This window comes from Orcinus orca, chromosome 6, assembly GCF_937001465.1.
Source record: "Orcinus orca chromosome 6, mOrcOrc1.1, whole genome shotgun sequence".
Taxonomy (NCBI): Eukaryota; Metazoa; Chordata; class Mammalia; order Artiodactyla; family Delphinidae; genus Orcinus; species Orcinus orca.
In genome coordinates, this window is record NC_064564.1 from 102498879 (window position 1) to 102518609 (window position 19731).

The following is a 19731-nucleotide window of genomic DNA, read 5'->3' on the forward strand; positions in this document are numbered from 1 at the left end:
TAGGCTGTATCAATGGCAGAATTTCATGCAAAGTGCATTAGGATGCTTGGTGATGGTTATGACAGGGACGAAGAACTTGTAGCTGTTTCATGTATCGAAGCTGACTTTTTCTCAGCCACCTATGGCAGAGGATGATGCCATCAAGTTGCTTTTCGAGTAAACTTTCTTGGGCTATGGATGTTTTCAATGCAAAATTCACTGTTCTATTTCATTTCGAGGAGATATCTGATTCAAATCTTGGCATTTGAGCTTGCATTCATAAAGACAAAGGAAATCAAACATCCAGTCCTGAATCTTTGGTGTTCAGAAGACTGCCTTATATCCAGAACTCCAAATCCTCTTGCAAAGTCCCTAAAATTTGTGAACAAAGCATGAGCTCACTCGAATCTATAACAGCTCTCTAGAGAGCATGATGTTTATAGGATCTGGGATATCAGTTATACGACAAAGACACTTTCCTCTCTGCAACCAGCCAACAATAACCCTGTTTCTCCATAAATATCACTGGGGAGGTGGGGGTGGGTCAGATATGATTTGGTTGGTGCTGCCATGTGAAATACCTTTTATGTGTCAGTTTTTAAAGAAATGGGATAATTTAGCATCACTCTAATATCTTACATTAGCATGCTAAAACCCAGGCCCAGATAAGAAAAACTGCCCTTCACTGCTAAGAGTCATGTTAGCACCTCTTTAGGGCAGTAAAGGAAAAGATAAATGATAATGGTAGGGAAAAAAAAAAACCAATTTCCATAGTGCTTTCAGCCATGACTAAAGCCCAGTGTATGAGGCAGAGGCTTTTACTGAGAGATCATAACAGATAATGCCTCATAAACTCAACAAGCAGCAAGAAGGGCAAATGGCATGTAAGAAAGAAAACCCTCCCCTGGTAAGACTTGGTTAATACATCTGAAAAAAATCCTTGAGGTAAAGGGTAATTCAAGCAATAATTTGGTGCATTGAATTTATAACATAGAGTAATCTCTTCTCAAATGTTATTGTTTTATTTAAGGTCTGAACTAATGTCTCCACTTTGCTTCTCTGGGTTCATATGACAATTAAATACTTAAAGAGAAAATAACGCAGGTTCTATGACTTCTCATAAGACTCCCCAAAGAAGGAAATTGTGAAGACGTAGAGAATGGACTTGAGGACACGGGGAGGGGGAAGGGTAAGCTGGGACAAAGTGAGAGAGTGGCAATGGACATATATACACTACCAAATGTAAAATATAGCTAGTGGGAAGCAGCCGCATAGCACAGGGAGATCAGCTCGGTGCTTTGTGACCACCTAGAGGGGTGGGATAGGGAGGGTGGGAGGGAGGGGATATGGGGATATATGTATACGTATAGCTGATTCACTTTGTTATACAGCAGAAACTAACACACCACTGTAAAGCAATTATACTCCAATACAGATGTTACAAAAAAAAAAAGAAAATAGGCACAGGATGGGCCTATTGGTCAGAATGAGGCCCCCACCCAGGCCGTTGGACCAAGTTTGAACATGGGACAGGTTCTGGCTGATGCATAGGGATCTTTTTTTAAATAAATTTATTTATTTATTTATTTTAAAAAAAGAGTTCTAGGTAAGAATGTTGCTCTCTAGGAAAATGGAGTGATTGGGGTCTTCATAGTTCTTATCCCTGAACTCAGCTCCAGGCCTTTTTAGTGTAATTATACCCAGTAAGATGCTCAGAACAACTGAACCATCCCTCATTTGTCAGATTCTGCTCTCTTGAGAAAGTGATTTTTGTTTTAAGTAGCTAAGATTTTTCTTCATCGCACATTCACAGATAATTTATTCCTATACTTGTCAGTTGGCCTTGTTTTAGAGCAATTAAATATTTGTGTTGGTCCCCAAACTACAAGAGAAGTTTTAAGATGGCACGTCCCATGACACAGACATCTTGGCTTTCCTTAGAGCATCTAGCGTCATGCTTGGGACATAGAGGCTCTAATTAATCTTATTTTCTTTATGCTAAATCATGCACCTAGATCACAACACATCAAAACCCATCTGAGTTCTGAGGAAAGGTTTCAAAGCATCAGGTTAAACTGGAATTTTGACTCATGTTTATTTGAGGCATTCAGATGTATTTGTGATGAATTATGCTGTATCAAGAGTAAGATTTTATGCAAAGTGCATCGGGGTGCTGGGTGATGGTTCTAACAGGGACAAAGAACCTGTGGCTGTTCCCTGTATCAAAACTGACTTTCCTTCAGCCCCCTCTGGCAGAGTATGATGTCATCTAGTTGCCTTCAGAGTAAAATTTCTTGGGCTATGAAGTACCTATGTCTAGTTTTTTTTTTTTTTTTTTACATCTTTATTGGAGTATAATTGCTTTACCATGGTGTGTTAGTTTCTGCTCTATAACAAAGTGAATCAGTTATACATATACATATGTTCCCATATCTCTTCCCTCTTGCATCTCCCTCCCTCCCACCCTCCCTATCCCATCCCTCCAGGTGGTCACAAAGCACCGAGCTGATCTCCCTGTGCTATGCGGCTGCTTCCCACTAGCTATCTACCTTACGTTTGGTAGTGTATATATGTCCATGCCTCTCTCTAGCTTTGTCACAGCTCACCCTTCCCCCTCCAGATATCCTCAAGTCCGTTCTCTAGTTTTTAATGAAAATTATTGGACCTGATAAAGTAGAGAGAGCACCGTAGTGCTTACCAGGGTCACCTGGAGTCTCATCCTAGCTCTCTACTAACTGCCTGCATGAGCTTAGCAAATTCCTTTCCCTCACTGGTCTTTGTTGTGTTGATCTGTATAAGGTGAGCCAAGTAAGTGATCTTTAAGGTCCTCTCAGCTCTAAAGTTTAAAGATCTCTATCAATTTTGAAATCACCTATTTTGGGTTTCACCATTTTTACACCTGATTTTGCTGTCTCCTGTAAGGCACAGGAAGCTACGTGTTGTAAATGTAGTGTGACGGATGTGTACATTTCCCACTAATAAGACTATTCTTCAAATTCAGGTTTTATTAAAATGGCAACTAAAATAGAACAAATGCTAATTTTAATGCCTTATAATAAAGAATGCGGGTGTGCTAATGGAGAGGAAAACACATGAATATGAAAACTTTAACATGAGATAGAACAGGCTCGTGATGAGTGTGGCATAAATAAAATGAAAGGGGTGGAGGGGTCAGAAGAGGAGATTGTTTTCTCATAGAGGGAATCGGGAGTGACTTGATGGAAGCATTCTAATTGACACTCGAAAGATCAATGTTTGTTTGTTTCTAGTAGGAGACCTACTAGAGTTATGACTGATACATAGAATGTGATAAAACAACAAGAAGGACATAAAACTAAGAATGAATGTTGAGGCTGAATCTTGAAAGGAACTCAGGGCCAGTGCAGGTGTCAGGAATGTTTTAAAATTAGTAGCTATGAACCCTGGCTGTACATCAAAATCACCTGGAGAACAGTTAAAACCTATCTATGCTGGTGGCTCATCTTCAGAAATTTAGTTAATGGTCTATATTGGAGCCCAGGCATCAGTATTTTTTAAACTCCCCAGATAAATGTAACATGCAGGTGTAGGTAAGAATCAATCGTTCAGGTTATGCTGGCGCCATGGAAGGTGTGAGGCAGGTGAAGGATATAACTGCAATAGTCCTATAATGAACTGCAGAGATTATTATCCTCTTGGCCATTGATACATGAACTGCTTTGGAAGGAGAGATCCTTCTTTTTAAAAGATGCCCTTTATAGTGGAAGTCATCCCTGGTTCCTGGACAGGTAGCATAAGGAAAAAAGAGTCTACTCTACATAATTAAGGTGAGAGAAAGACCAGAGACAAGATTGGCACTGCTTGGAGGAAGAGTTAGCATCAAGAGATGGGAGTGACCTAGATGGGGCTGGAGGTGAGGGGACTCTTAGGAGAGGAGATGTGTCTAATGGGTTTATTTCAAGTCAAAAGCTGTTGCCATACTACATTACTCTTTCTCAGAACCTCATAAATCTTCAGTAAAATATTTAACAAATGAAAAATGTTGGCTGTAGTAGGACTTCTTGTGGAAGCTCATGAAAGGCTAGATAGTGGTGTTGAGGCTTTCACGGTGAAAAAGAGCTACTGTGAACAACTAGCACAGTATATTCTAGGTTAGAGAACTGTGCGAAGCCAACTGGCATACCTCAGAGAACGTTCCCAAACATGACTGAGCCGCAGAAACAATGAATCAGCTAATTATAAATACAGATGCCTAGGCTCAATGCCAAACCTTATGTTAATCTGGGTTTTGATGGTGTGGCTTTTAACCAGTTCTGCCCATGCAAACTCTGTCAGAGGGCCTGAGTTCCGGCAAGATTTATACGGAGGACATATAAGAATTGAGAATTAAGAAAGGAAAAAAGGATGCCTTGGATTTAGGTAATACTAGTAGGTTTGTATGGAGAGAATAAGATGGTTCAAATAACTGCGAGTCACATGAAACAAACAAATATTTCCATGTGTCTAGGCCTGGCCAAAGACATCACAAAACATCTTTTTTTTTCTTTTCTATTTCTGCTGTCCCCTGGGACAGACAGCTCTGGGCCTCATGGAGTTATGAATCAGAATTGTTCTGACATATGCACCTAATAGAACATGCATTAGCTTTAAAATTAGGAGCTCTGTTCTGAGTGCCCATGATTTCATTCTTTATTCCAAGAATATTAGCCTCGCCTAATATAGAAGAGATGTGAAATTTTCATACAAGTTTCACTGACTCTCTTACAATGGATCCACTACCCAGTTAGTCTTTTTTTGTTTTATTTTTTTGCCAATTCTCCTCTCTCTACCTAGGAGCCAGCTCATAGAAATGATTCCCTACCAGCTTAATTTCAGAATTACTAAGACTATTAACCATAGTGTCTTTGAATGAGGAATTTTCATTTTAGGGTGTATATACCTCCTGCAATTAAACAAAAATGAACATGTGTGTGTATGTATTTCAAGTTCCCCTCCCTCCAGGGAGGGTGTCCATGAGATTTTCCAAGAAGGCCACAACCCGTACATTATGAAGTGTCCCTGGTGTATAAGAAAGAGCACTGCTAAATTCAAGTACTGGCCCTGACCCATGCATGCGTGTGATTTTGGAGGAGGTCATCACGCCAAGTCTCATTTTCCTTCCACACAGTACGGGGACGTGAATTCAAATGATCCAATGTATTTAAACAGCCAAACAGAAAGCCATAGCATGCAGAGGGTTCCTGTAACCTCATAAACAACCTGATGTACACAGAGACTGGGACACCATAGCTAGATCCACCACACATTCCACTTGGAAGAAAAAAATCCACGAATGAAATAAATGTATGTACATTAATGATCTTTGTAACTGAAGTACTGTGTTCATATGAATTAAAGTATCGTGCTCTCTAATTCATTCAGCGTCAGGATTGCCATGAGTATAAATGTAAGACTAATAATATTGATGATAATGACCCCTGTTTATTGAGTGCTTGCCATGTATAGGCAGTGTTTCATTTAAGCCCACAATCCTATTAGGTGGATATACTTATATCCACCATAGGAATGAGGAAGGAAACCTGAGAGGGGTTGAGTGAGTGAACCAAGGTCAGAGTTAGTGCCAGAGCCAGGGTTAGCAATTTGGGGGAAAGAAGTTTGTATGAAAGCTGCTCTCACTTATCTAAAAAGACAGCCAAAGGGAAGAGAAGTTGCTTTGATTCTGTGGGACTGCAGAGAGTAGCAGAACCCCGATCAGGAGGGGCTACACTGCGAGGCTGTGCACGCCCAGCCCATCAGAAACATTCAAGCCACTTGTCTAGAACATTCTAGACAAGGTTTCTGATTTGGGTGGAGGGATTAGGGTGGCCAGTTTTAGGGGTATCTTCCCAAAGTTGGAGCTTATGTTTGCATGATAAAAATGGTCTGCTCCCTCAGTGATCACTGTAAGCTCCTCAGGTGAGGAAACGGAACTGACGTGGACATTGGCCCTTTTGACTCAGATTCGATAGTCTGTCTTAAACAAAACCGTAGCCTGATTCAGTCTCAGCTCCCTGCTGAGATAAATGATTGTTTCAACGTCTGTTGCTGACTTCAGAAACAGATGATGCTAGTAAATGCCCCAAACTCCTTGGGATGCTCACTTGAAAGGCGGTTTTGCTATTATTTTCACGGCTATGAAGAAGCTGGCCCATACATTTGTGAACTTACGGATGACATCATAACACTTCCCCCAGAAGGTGGCTGGGAGGCTCGAATGAGATAATGTATATAAAATGGCTGGACACAGTGTCTGGCACATAGTAAGTTTTCAGTAAATATTAGTATTAGTTGAATCCAGTTCTGTTCTGATAGGCACGGAGATGTGCTGCCCTGGGTCCCCTTTTAAGGAAGGTCATGCTACCCAGGGACCGGGGATGCAGTCAGCAGAGAGCCTCCACCTGCCAGCAACCCTGGACCCACCTGGCTGCAGAGAATTGCCTCGCAGAGGCTGCACCCTCTCTGAGAGAGTCTGCATCCAGGACTGAGCCAGGCCAGTACTACATCTCACCACATTGGCCTAACGTGAGACACTCCGACAAATTCCTTTCTGGCCAGGCCTGCATGGCTGTGAAACTTCTCCCTCAATCAATCCCATACCTCCCTCTGCCTTTCACAGGTATCGATCCCTAATAAGCATATTGCATACTAAACTGAATCTCAGTGTCTGCCCCCAGAGAACCCAACCTGCAACATGTGCCCACATCCCACAGACTTACGTGTAAATTGAGAAGATTCTCATTCCAGCTTCCTGGAATGTGTCACGAGAGCTTGGGTATTTCTCTAGCCTTCGGTTACCTGGTTTCCAGCAGGAAAGTTTGGGCCACATGACCTCTAAGGGTCCTCCCAGTGCTGACACTGCATGAGCTTTTATTTCCTCCATTCATATTCTCATCACACCCATTAGGAAACCTCCTCTGTGTCTTGTTTTCTATCCTGTGTTCCCAAAGCATCCTGTGTTCACAGCAGAAAACCCTTCCACTGCATTGTCATTTTGCTTTTGCGCATCAATCTTCCTTACTGGATGGATACCTTTGGATTAAAGATGCTGTCTTTTACCTTAAAGTCACCTGTGGCACCTACTGCCTGGTCTAGAGCCTTGAAGGTGTTCGATAAATGGGTACTCAATAAATGAACCCATACAGGCATTCTCTGGGTTATTCTGACTGAGGAATACATGATGAATGGCACTCCATAACTCTCTTTCCAAATGCCCTCTTCTTTTGGTAAACCATACCCCACTTAGTGAAGATCAATTTGTTTTCAAATTGCTGCAGGACACAAACGTGTCTATGTGACTGGTTCAATAAATGAAGACGTGGCACTGTATTTTAGTCAACTGTCAAAATCAGGTGGTACAATACAACAAAACATCATTCTTTCCCAACCAAACATGTCTTTTTAAAAATGAAATTACAATTGCTTTGTATTTATTTATTTTGTTTCCTTACAAGAAAGCAAGGATGAGAGCTACCAAAAGACAAAAGGTGATGAGGTAGCTGGCATGGGACTGACCACAAGGTTGCAGAAAAACTTGGGAAAGGAAACGAAATTATATGTATTAAATGCCTAATACATGCCAGGCACTGTTCCAAGCTCTTAGCATATATTTAGTTTAATAATTATCTTTAACAGACAAGAACACTGAGGAACAAATCGGTTAATGATTTGCCATGAGTCCTATGAGAGAGGTTTCAAAGGTGGAAGTGGAAACTCAGACATTTCCTCTCCAATATGTACATCTGTCTGAACAAATAAATGGAAATGGAGACCTGAGAGGTATCCCAATATCAAATCATCAAGGACGTTCTGTGTAGACTGTTCACAGGGTGGGAAAGGGGGAAGGGAAAGAGACAGAGAGAGAATTACCAGTAATCGTTTAACCAAACAATATTGATCTCACTTAAATGTAGAATCTAAAAAGAAAAAAAGTCAAACTCGTAACAACAGAGAGTAGAATGGTAGCTACCAGAGCCTAGAGGGTGAGGGGAGAGAGGAGCTATTGATCAGAGAGTACAAACTTTCAGTTATAAGATCAATAAATTCTGTAGATCTAATGCGCAACCTGGTGACTACAGTTGATAACCATGTATACTTGAAATTTGCTCAGACAGTAAATCACAAATGTTCTTCCCATCGCCCACCCCCAAAAATGTTGACTATGGGAAGTGAGGGCTATGTTAATTCGTTTGATTGTGGTAATCATTTCACCATGTACACATATATCAAAGCATCACATTGTATACCTTAAATAGACACAATTTTTATCTGTCAAAAATAAATATATACAAATTTTAAAAGTACTTCTTGAGTAGGAAGCACTGGCCTAAACAGGAGGACACGTATAATTGCAAAGCATATTTCCTGCCCACAAAGAACTTCCAGTACATAGTTGGGAAGACAAGAGATGAGTGCATAAAAAAGAGAATTAGCTACCCAGGGCAATGAGGCAGGAATGTTCCATCCCCTTCACAAAAGTTCAGAGTCAAGAGATTGTTTCAAGTAGGGCAGTCAAGAGTGACGGGAAGGAAGACCTGTCCTCACTCCTAATTAATTTGGTGATAAATGTGAGCCATGTCCTGTTTCCTCTTCTTCTCTCTGATCTCTCCTTTCAGGGTCTCCCCACTAACGCCACAGAGCTATCAGAGGGGGGCTCATGAAAATAGAGGTCTTACCGTGACTCTCCTTGCTTAGCAGTTCCCCGCAAGGATAAAGGAGCTTGCTCTACACAGCCATGAGGTTTTTACCAGTCTACTTACTAACTGAATCACTACAAATCCACCATAAGAGAAGAGGAAAAGAACATCCAGTTTTTCTGAAATCAGCCCTATAGCCAGACAGGATGCCCCATTTCAAGGAGTCATGCGCACACTGCCCTGAAAATTATCCACATTTTTTTCAGTTTACTTTCAAATATGAATTGCCACGCAGACACAGAATTTGCCTATAACCATATCCAGCTGTGTACCTTGAGTATTTTAAAACACAGAATATATGATATGGAAGAATCAAAGAAATAAGGCTCCCTAAAAAACACTATCATTTCAGACAAAGGCTCTTAGCAGGAGAAAGCTTTTTAGTGAAAGCACCAGGACTCAAAAATACAAGGCTGCTTTAAAGTGGGAAGCTGTTCTGGTGAAAAACCATAGAAAAGCCAATCCTATCTGTGAAGATTTTGCATCTGGGTGTGTAATATAGACATAGTGGTCCGATTTCCTCTGCGGAGAAGGAATGTAACATTGTGACGTTTCTGAAATTCTAAACCTGAACAGGGGTCCGGAGGAGTCATTAGAGTCTGAACACACGTGCCAAGGTACGCTTTATGAATGCTAAAGCTGAAAAGATCGCATTTAAGGACGTCCACAGGTTTCTCTCCTGGCCACCCTGCATCCGGCCTTTCTTAAAGGGTCTCTCTTGGAAAATAAAGTCAGTGATTTTTTTTTTTTCTCTGTTCCGAATGGACCCACAAAGCAGGAACAGATGCGACACAAGTAACCTCTACTTTGTGCATACCTCAGAGAAAAACGACACGGACTAGAGCAGGGGATCTGGCTCCAGGCCAGAGAGAAGGACAATTGGAGTTTAGGCCTCTAATGACAGGGCTCACCTCAGCTCACTCCTCTGTACTCGTGCAGGGAGTGCAGGTGGGGAAAAGGGGCTGTGTCTATGCGTTACAAGCACAAGTGAAGGATGTTCAAAAGGCTGCCATGTTCCTGAGCTCTCTGTCCTCCCTTTTCCCCACGTCAGAATACCCACAGTACTTTAGCTGACCACCTCTAAGTGCATGGAAGATGTGATCAAACATGATGTCTGTGGCGTGGGGCCAGATTCTGACACCCTGCCACCTACTAACTACTAAAAAATTATTTATGCTCTCTATGCCTCCTTCTTTATTTAACAACACAAGGATAGTAACATCAGCTACTTCACCAAGTTAATTTTGAGAATTTGATAGAAAATACATAAACAGCACTTCCAACAATGCCAAACACATAGCAAGGTTTCCATCAATGTTATTTGTTTTAAGCGTTAAGAATCACTTTCCATCATGTTTTATATTTATTTGGGTCCATCTCTTATTTTTCCTCACCAGAAAGAAAGGCTCTTGAGTGCAGATTCACTTTAATATTGTACTGTCTGAACTCAGTTTCAGTGGTGTGCTGGTAAACGCTCAACAATGGGCTTTCTGAAAAGGAAGCTCGGATCTGTGGTGTTTGCCAATTTCTGTGGTGTAAATACTCCCACCATGGTTGTTTTCAAGCTATCAACAGGACATCAGCTGACTCACAAAATTCCTGAAAATTTAACAATAGTCTCTTGTGGGGCAATACAAGCCAGCTTCAGTACTCCTCTGAGTGCATGCATGAGAGACAAATGAGAAAGAATAAACATGTCAGCAAACAAATTTAGAAATTAATGATTCCCATCAGGGATTCTCAGTGGTAAGAATGAGCATGCTACCACTTATTTTCCCTGCAGCTTTACTGAGGTAAAATTGACAAATAAAAATTATGTGTATTTAAGGTACACAACATGATGTTTTGATACACCTATACATTATGAAATGATTATCACAACCTAATTAACATACCCATCACCTCCCAGAGTTATCTTTTTTTGGTATGAGAACACTAAAGATGTACTTTCTTAGCAAATTTCAAGTATACAATACAGTATTATTTTTTATTTTTATTTATTTTATTTTATTTATTTATTTTTTTGCTGTACATGTGCCTCTCACTGTTTTGGCTTCTCCCATTGCGGAGCACAGGCTCCGGACGCGCAGGCTCAGGGGCCATGGCTCACGGGCCTAGCCACTCTGCGGCATGTGGGATCTTCCCGGACTGAGGCACGAACCCGTGTCCCCTGCATTGGCAGGCGGACTCTCAACCACTGCGCCACCAGGGAAGCCCAATACAGTATTATTAATTATAGTCACCATGCTGTACATTAGATCACCAGAACTTATTCTTTTTTTTTTTTGGTCATGCCATGCAGCCATGCAGCTTATGGGATCTTAGTTCCCTGACCAGGGATTGAACCCAGGCCCCCTGCAGTGGGAGCGCAGAGTCTTACCCACTGGACCACCTGGGAAGTCCCAGGACTTCCTTTTTTATGGATGAATAATATATTCATCTCACATTTACTTTATCCCTTCACTCATCAGCAGACAATTCAGTTGTTTCTGTATCTTGATTATTGTGAATAATGCTGTAGATATCTCTTTTCTACCATTAATTAGGTTTTAATAATCTTCTCTATCAACTTAAAAGAGGTCTCTGGCCAGAAGGAATCTTTACTGAAGATTTCTACAGAACATTGGTCCCTTGTGTTGCCCCTCCAAGAGGAGAATATTGATCCTAAACCTTGGGTACTGTCACACATTATATGTTTCTTGTGAACATTCATAATGCACATGGGTATGTTAAAGACACTAAGTCATATTAAAGAAACCAATTTCTTTACTGTAACGTAAATGTAAAGAAACATTTCCCAAACACATTTGATCACTAAAAGTGGTCTGTCTCAGTAAATAGTAACATCATAAGGAATTAATATCTCTGAAGAACATACATTGGAAAACACTGACAGAGCTACTTTTTATAATCATATGGAAAGAAGTAAATGTCCTTAGTAATTTTTGGAGAATATGTTTTTTTAAACTTGGAACAAAATACATCTTGGATACTCATCAAAAGAAAAAATGTATTAATAAAAATAATAGCTATTCTGTGCCAACGGCTGTCAATGCCCAGTTCTGCAAAGTAGATAAAATTACCCCATTGTACAGATGACAAAATGAAGACTCAGGAAATTTTAATTAATTTACTGTCATGCTGTTGAGCAGAATTCAAATCCAGCTCTTTGTGGCTACAAAGCCAACATTTTTCTACAACACAGACATGTGATGTCATTATGAAATTATGATCATCTGTTTCCATTTAACCCTTCACTCTTCAAGGCAATTTCAGTTACGTTTTCATTTCCTTTTCTCCACAGTAATTATTTCAAAATTTCTACACTCTCTCTGCCACCCCACTTGCAGAAGATTATTTCAGTTCCTTTTAGCCAACTACCTAAAAACATTAGAAATAAATGTCCTCAACTGTTCACAACTTGACCTGTACATTTAGCTTTATATGTATCCATCTTCCCTTGTTCATCTCAAAAAAAAAGAAAGAAAGAAAGGAAAGGAAAAGAAAGTTCCTATATCTGTGCTACACGATACATACGCCCAATCCTTTCTTGACTTTTCAGATCTCTTCCTTTATGCACATCCCTGTTGCATTCTCTACCTCCTCCTCCCCACTGGCTTTTCCCAACATTTTACACATGTTCAATTCTCTCCCTATAAACAATCTAGAACAACTCTTTCTCCTCCCTCTTGCCTCCCCTTCTATCTTCCGGTTTTTTCTTCTCTCTCCTTAGCCAAGCTTCTTGAAAATCTTGTCTACACTAGCTGTTTACGTATCTCCATTTCCCAGCCACGTTTCAAACCTCTCCAATTAGGCTTCTCCCACCTCTTCACTCAAACGCTTTCAACAAGATCATCAGTGACCTCTCTGCTGCCGAATCTCTGGGCACCTTTCAATTGCTTATTAATTGACCATCCTTTTCTTCTTGAAACATGCTATTCTCTTTCCTACGTTGACAACTCACGTGACTTGGTTTCCTTCCACTTCTCTAGTGACTTTGTCTCAAACTGCCCTAGAGATTTCTCTTCCTCTAGCTGTCCTCTAAATGCTGGTTTTCCTCAGAGATGAATTCCAGGCTCATATTCCTTCTCAGTAGTCATGCCCTTCTTGAATGATCTCATCTACTCTTGTGGATCCAATTTCACTGTTACGCTGATTATTTCAGAGCCACATGCAGTCTAGAAGAACTCCTGGCTCCAAAGCACATCCAATTTCTTACATGAAATTTCAACTTGAATGACCTGAAGGTATGTCTAAATTGAAATTATTGATAATCTGCCATCTCAATATGCTTTACCATACCTGTTCCCTTTCAAAAGGAACTTGCACTCAGGCTTCTAAGCCAAATGAATGAATGAATGAATGGATAGTAATGCTCAGTTTTTCTCTGTCTTATCTCAAATCTAATCCATCAACAAGTCCCTTTGATTCATCTACCTAATACTTCTAAAATTCATCCATTTCTTTCCAACACACCATAAGCATACTGTGACCCAATCCTCTTCTTCTTGGATATCAACAGCAGCCTTCTATCTGAACTTCTAACCTCTACTCTTGCCCCTCTGTAGTTCATTCTGTACTCTAAAGCTAGACATATATTCCTTTTTCTATCATTATTATTCAAATTGATTTCTTTATTGCTTGTTTTTTAATTTATTTTATTGACGTACAGTTGATTTACAATGTGTCTTAATTTCTGCTCTACAGCAAAGTGATTCAGTTACATATATATATAATATGTATTCTTTTTCATTTTTCTTTCCATTATGGTTTATCACAGGATATTGAATATAGTTCTCTGTGCTATACAGTAGGACCTTGTTGTTTATCCATCCTGTATATAATAGTTTGCATCTGCTAGTCCCAAACTCCCACTCCATCCCTCCCCCACCCCCTCCCTCCTTAGCAACCATGAATCGGTTAGAGAATCATTTCTAAAATTAAAATCTGATTTTTTCAGGCTTCTTTTTAAAAAGATCCTCCAGTGTTACCCTTTGCTCTTCATCCGTACTTAGCATCTCAAATTTACTCTAAGTATGTCAGCCTTTGGCTGAAGCCCTTTAATTCCCCAGTATTTTCTAACACCTTCAGTAAACGCACATGTGCACACATGCTCAACCCTGCTATCCTGACCAGTCCTTACTCAACCTCCATGTCTCAATGAATAGTCGTCTCCTCAGAAAGGCCTCTCCTCCTGTAGTTCCTAAGGTCTCCTTTCCACTTATTCTCCCATATCCCTGAACTTTCACTGGCATAACATTCACAAGCATTTTTGTCAAATCACGTGCTCCTTCTTCAATATGCTTGAGTTATGTGTTTTTGAAAAAGTACATGAGACCTTGCAGGTGGTTAGAGGTCCGGCTCCACCAATGGTCAGCCAGGCAGTGGTCCCTGCGGCACAGAATGCAGCAAGAGGTGGTTTGTGGCATTCTGCCCGGGACACTCTAGGCCCCTGGGCCTCATGCTAGCAGCCATGTGACTGACAGGGTCTTGGTCCTCCGGCCGGGTGTCAGGCCTGTGCCTCTGAGGTGGGAGAGCTGAGTTCAGGACGTTGGTCCACCAGAGACCTCCCAGCTCCATGTAGTATCAAACGGCAAACGCTCTCCCAGAGATCTCCATCTCACCGCTAAGACCCAGCTCCACTCAATGACGAGCAACTTACAGTGCTGGACACGCTATGCCAAACAACTAGCAAGACAGGAACACAACCCCACCCATCAGCAGAGAGGCTGCCTAAATTCATAATAAGGTCAACAGGCACCCCAAAACACACCACTGGATGCAGTCCTGCACACCAGAAAGACAACATCCAGCCTCATCCACCAGAACACAGGCACCAGTAAGCCACCAGGAAGCCTACAAAAGGCACTGAACCAACCTTAGCCACTGGGGGCAGACACCAAAAACAACAGGAACTGCGAACCTGCAGCCTGCAAAAAGGAGACCCCAAACACAGTAAGATAAGCAAAATGAGAAGACAGAGAAACACACAGCAGATGAAGGAGCAAGATAAAAATGCACCAGACCTAACAAATGAAGAGGAAATAGGCAGTCTACCTGAAAAAGAATTCAGAGTAATGATAGTAAAGATGATCCAAAATCTTGGAAACACAATGGAGAAAATACAAGAAACGTTTAACAAGTAACTAGAAGAACTAAAGAGCAAACAAAAAATTATGAACAACACAATAAATGAAAGTAAAAATTCTCTAGAAGGAATCAATAGCAGAATAACTGAGGCAGAAGAACGGATAAGTGACCTGGAAGATAAAATAGTGGAAATAACTACCGCAGAGCAGAATAAAGAAAAAAGAATAAAAAGACTTGAGGACCTTCTCAGAGACCTCTGGGACAACATTAAATGCACCAACATTCGAATTATAGGGGTCCCAGAAGAAGAAGAGAAAAAGAAAGAGACTGAGAAAATATTTGCAGAGATTATAGTTGAAAACTTCCCTAATACAGGAAAAGAAATAGTCATTCAAGTCTAGGAAGCACAGAAAGTCCATACAGGATAAATCCAGGGGGAAACACGCCAAGACACATATTAATCAAACTATCAAAAATTAAATACAAAGAAAAAGTATTAAAAGCACCAAGGGAAAAACAGCAAATGACATCCAAGGGAATCCCCATAAGGTTAACAGCTGATCTTTCAGCAGAAACTCTGCAAGCCAGAAGGGTGGCAGGACATATTTAAAGAGATGAAAGGGAAAAACCTACAACCAAGGTTACTCTACCCAGCAAGGATCTCCTTCAGATTAGACGGAGAAATTAAAACCTTTATATACAAGCAAAAGTTAAAAGAGAATTCAGCACCACCAAACCAGCTTCACAACAAATGCTAAAAGAACTTCTCTAGGCAGGAAACAAAAGAGATGGAAAGACCTACAATAACAAACCCAAAACAATTAAGAAAATGGTAATAGGAACATACATACTGATAATTATCTTGAATGTAAATAGATTAAATGCTCCAACCAAAAGACATAGACTGGCTGAATGGTACAAAAAGAAGACCCGTACATATGCTGTCTACAAGAGACCCACTTCAGACCTAGGGACACATACAGACTGAAAGTAAGGGGATGGAAAAAGGTATTCCATGAAAGTGGAAATCAAAAGAAAGCTGCAGTAGCAATTCTCATATCAGACAAGATAGACTTTAAAACAAAGACTATTACAAGAGAAAAAGAAGGACACTACATAATAATGATCAAGGGATCAATCCAAGAAGATGTAACAATTGTAAATATTTATGCACCCAACATAGGAGCACCTCAATACATAAGGCAAATGCTAACAGCCATAAAGGGGAAATTGACAGTAACACAATCATAGTAGGGGATTTTAACACCCCACCTTCACCAACGGATAGATCATCCAAAATGAAAATAAATAAGGAAATGCAAGCTTTAAATGATATATTAAACAAGGTGGACTTAATTGATATTTATAGGACATTCCACCCAAAAACAACAGAATACACTTTCTTCTCAAGGGCTCATGGAACATTCTCCAGGATAGATCATATCTTGGGTCACAAATCAAGCCTCAGTAAATTTAAGAAAATTGAAATCATATCAAGTATCTTTTCTGACCACAACACTATGAGACTAGATATCAATTACAGGAAAAAATGTGTAAAGAGTAGAGACACATGGAGGCTAAACAGTACACTACTAAATAACCAAGAGATCACTGAAGAAATCAAAGAGGAAATCAAAAAATACCTAGAAACAAATGACAATGAAAACATGATGACCCAAAACATGGGATGCAGCAAAAGCATCTCTAGAAGGGAAGTTTACATCAATGAAATCCTACCTCAAAAAACAGGAAACATCTCAAATAAATAACCTAACCTTACACCTAGAGCAATGAGAGAAAGAAAAACAGAGAAACCCCAAAGTTAGCAGAAGGAAAGAAATCAAAAAGATCAGTTCAGAAATAAATGAAAAAGAAATGAAGGAAATGATAGCAAAGATCAATAAAACTAAAAGCTGGTTGTCTGAGAAGATTAAAAAAAAAATTGATAAACCATTAGCCAGACTCAACAAGAAAAAAAGGGAGAAGACTCAAATCAATAGAATTAGAAATGAAAAAGGAGAAGTAACAACTGACACTGCAGAAATACAAAGGATCATAAGAGATTATTACAAGCAACTATACGCCAATCAAATGGAAAACATGGAAGAAATTGACAAATTCTTAGAAAACCACAACCTTCCGAGACTTAACCAGGAAGAAACAGAAAATATAAACAGACCAATGACAAGCACTGAAATTGAGACTGTGATTAAAAATCTTCCAACAAACAAACCCCAGGACCAGATGGCTTCACAGGCGAATTCTGTCAAACATTTAGAGAAGAGCCAGCACCTACCCTTCTCAAATTCTTTCAAAATATAGCAGAGGGCGGAACACTCCCAAACTCATTCTATAAGGCCACCATCACCCTGATACCAAAACCAGACAAAAATGTCACAAAGAAAGAAAACTATAGGCCGATATCACTGATGAACACAGATGCAAAAATCCTCAACAAAATACTAGCAAACAGAATCCAACAGCACATTAAAAGGATCATACACCATGATCAAGTGGGGTTTATCCCAGGAATGCAAGGATTCTTCAGTATATCCAGATCAATCAATGTGATAAACCATATTAATAAACTGAAAGAGAAAAACCATATGATCATCTCAATAGGTACAGAAAAAGCTTTTGACAAAATTCAACACCCATTTATGATAAAACCCTCCAGAAAGTAGGCATAGAGGGAACTTACCTCAACATAATAAAGGCCACATCAAACCCACAGCCAACATCATTCTCAATGGTGAAAAACTGAAAGCATTTCCTGTAAGATCAGGAACAAGACAAGGTTGTCCACTCTCACCACTACTATTCAACATAGTTTTGGAAGTTTTAGCCACAACAATCAGAGAAGAAAAAGAAATAAAAGGAATCCAAATCAGAAAAGAAGAAGTAAAGCTGTCACTGTTTGCAGATGACATGATACTATACATAGAGAATCCTAAACATGCTGTCAGAGAACTACTAGAGCTAATAAAGGAATTTGGTAAAGTTGCAGGATACAAAATTAATGCACAGAAATCTCTTGCATTCCTATACACTAATGATGAAAAATCTGAAAGAGAAATTAAGGAAACACTCCCATTTACCATTGCAACAAAAAGAAGAAAATACCTAAGAATAAACCTACCTAAGGATACAAAAGACCTGTATGCGGAAAACTGTAAGACACTGATGAAAGAAATTAAAGATGATACAAATAGATGGAGAGATATACCATGTTCCTGGATTGGAAGAATCAACATTGTGAAAATGACTATACTACCCAAAGCAATCTACAGATTCAATGCAATCCCTATCAAACTACCAATGGCATTTTTCAAAGAACTAGAACAAAAAATTTCACAATTTGTATGGAAACACAAAAGACCCCGAATAGCCAAAGCAATCTTGAGAAAGAAAACTGGAGCTGGAGGAATCAGGCGCCCAGATTTCAGATTATACTACAAAGGTACAGGAATCAAGGCATATGGTACTGGCACAAAAACAGAAATATAGATCAATCGAACAGGATAGAAAGGCCAGAGATAAACCCATGCACATATGGTCACCTTATTTTTGATAAAGGAGGCAAGAATATACAATGGAGAAAAGACAGCCTCTTCAATAAGTGGTGCTGGGAAAATTGGACAGCTTCTCATAAAAGAATGAAATTAGAACACTCCCTAATACCTCACACAAAAATAAAGTCAAAATGGATTAAAGACCTAAATGTAATGCCAGATACTGTAAAACTCTTAGAGGAAAATATAGGCAGAACACTCTATGACATAAATCACTGCAAGATCCTTTTTGACCCACCTCCTAGAGAAATGGAAATAAAAACAAAATGAACAAATGGGACCTAATGAAACTTAAAAGCTTTTGCACAGCAAAGGAAACCATAAACAAGACAAAAAGACAACCCTCAGAATGGGAGAAATTATTTGCAAATGAAGTAACTGACAAAGGATTCATCCCCAAAATTTACAAGCAGCTCATGCAGCTCAATATCAAAAATAAACAACCCAATCCAAAAATGGGCAGAAGACCTAAATAGACATTTCTCCAAAGAAGATATATAGATTGCCAACAAACACATGAAAGGATGCTCAACATCACTAATCATTAGAGAAATGCAAATCAAAGTTACAATGAGGTATCACCTCACACCAGTCAGAATGGCTATCATCAAAAAATCTACAAATAATAAATGCAGAATGGGATGTGGAGAAAAGGGAACCCTCTTGCACTGTTGGTGGAAATGTAAATTGATACAGCCACTATGGAGAACATTATGGACGTTCCTTAAAAACTAAAAATATAACTACCATATGACCCAGCAATCCCACTACTGGGCATATACCTTGAGAAAACCTTAATTCAAAAAGAGTCATGTACCACAATGTTCATTGCAGCACTATTTACAATAGCCAGGACATGGAAGCAACCTAAGTGTCCAATGACAGATGAACGGATAAAGAAGATATGGCACATATATACAATGGAATATTACTTAGCCATAAAAAGAAACAAAATTGAGTTATTTGTAGTGAGGTGGGTGGATCTAGAGACTGTCATACAGAGTGAAGTATGTCAGAAAGAGAAAAACAAATACAGTATGCTAACACATATATATGGAATCTATAAAAAAAAATTAAAAAAAAATGGTTCTGAAGAACCCAAAGGCAGGACAGGAATAAAGATGCAGACATAGAGAATGGACTTGAGGACATGGGGAGTGGGAAGTGTTAGCTGAGACGAATTGAGAGAGTGGCATGGACATATATAGACTACCAAATGTAAAATAGATAGCTAGTGGGAAGCAGGCACACGGCACAGGGAGATCTGCTAGTTGCTTTTTGACCACCTAGAGGGGTGGGATAGGGAGGGTGGGAGGGAGACGAAAGAGGGAGGAAATATGGGGATATATGTATATGTATAGCTGATTCACTTTGTTATA